The sequence below is a fragment of the Plectrocnemia conspersa genome, unplaced genomic scaffold, assembly GCF_051122295.1.
Source record: "Plectrocnemia conspersa isolate PC_06_02 unplaced genomic scaffold, ASM5112229v1 ptg000004l, whole genome shotgun sequence".
Classification (NCBI taxonomy): Eukaryota; Metazoa; Arthropoda; class Insecta; order Trichoptera; family Polycentropodidae; genus Plectrocnemia; species Plectrocnemia conspersa.
The window spans coordinates 3,448,630-3,449,905 of record NW_028277168.1 but is presented as its reverse complement, the minus strand read 5'-3'; the positions used below and the strand labels follow the sequence as shown (position 1 = coordinate 3,449,905).

Here is a 1,276-nt window from a genome sequence, read left to right as displayed (position 1 = left end):
TGGCAACAGGGGATTGTTGTCGTTCACACATTCGTTACCCTGCTTTTTGTGGGGTGGCACAAGCAATGGCAATTAATAAGACTCACTTCGTCGTAGATCAAACGGTGAGAGTTCTTCGAAATTAGTGAGGGTCTTAAGTAACTGCTAGGGTCAGCTTGAGGAGGACTGGAAAAAATCAAAATTAAGGGAATGAAAGTTGGCACTATACAACATAATTCCAAGAAACACTGACATATTTAACCTTGAACCTAATTTGAACCATAATTAATATTTATATAATATCAATGAATCCGTTAACATATGTTGAACGTTTAGACAACAGCCTCCGTAGCTCAGTGGTTAGAGCACTGGTCTTGTAAACCAGGGGTCGAGAGTTCAATTCTCTCCGGGGGCAAACGATTCGCTCGTTTTTATTTTGATTTATATTTTATATTTCAGATTACTTTATATTATTATATATTAATGTCAATTAAATATAACTTACAAAGGTACAGCTGAGTACAGGTAAAAATACAATTGTTATTTATATTTTAATTATTTTTTTCCATGAACAAATTTAACAAATTTATGCATAGATTTTTAGAACGTATATTTTGTGTTAGAAAAGTATTGATCACGCATTTTTTAAGCTTTAACCTTACTTAAATGAAATGTCATATTGAGCAACACTGACAAAAGAAAGATTGGTTAAAAAACAAATGTCGTTTAATTACAATAAAAAATAACAGCTAGTTCAAATGAAAACAGATGAACGAGAGAACGATATTTTCCAATAATTAATGAAGGGTTTGATTTAATACGGAATTGTTTTAGGAGTTATGTGCATTAAAAATAAATACTTTGTTCCATACTACGAATTGTGTGTGCATTGCAATAATAAAAAATTAGCATTGATGTTCAATAAAAATATTATATTGAGCAATATTTTATTTATAGTGTGCATTAAAACGAATGAGTTGTGCATTAAAATATTTAAAAATGAGCATTAAATTATATTATTCACATTTTATTTAAATGTTTTACAAGAAAAAGCGTATTTTAATAAAATATATTCTGCTATAATGAATCCACTGCTAATTGGTATCCTCGTCTCCTGTTGCCATCAAACTTTTTTTATGACAAGAACACACTCTCCACGTATCGCGCTATAGTGAGTGGCTAAGCCCTGGGAGCGAAAAGCAATAATTCAGGTGGTCCCGGGGCCGTCTCTTCGTTTCCAGACAAAGGAGCCGTGGCCCCCAGCGTCCCGAGGGTCCGCTAAGGTGATTCGGGACAA

At 33.2% G+C, this 1,276-nt stretch overlaps 1 non-coding gene across 1 annotated transcript; it reads left to right on the top strand.

Moving 5' to 3' along the window:
* The first annotated feature begins 321 nt into the window (after positions 1 to 321).
* On the top strand, positions 322 to 394 carry TRNAT-UGU (transfer RNA threonine (anticodon UGU)). Its single transcript has one exon. It is a non-coding gene; the product is annotated as a tRNA-Thr (tRNA).
* The last annotated feature ends 882 nt before the right edge of the window (positions 395 to 1,276 follow it).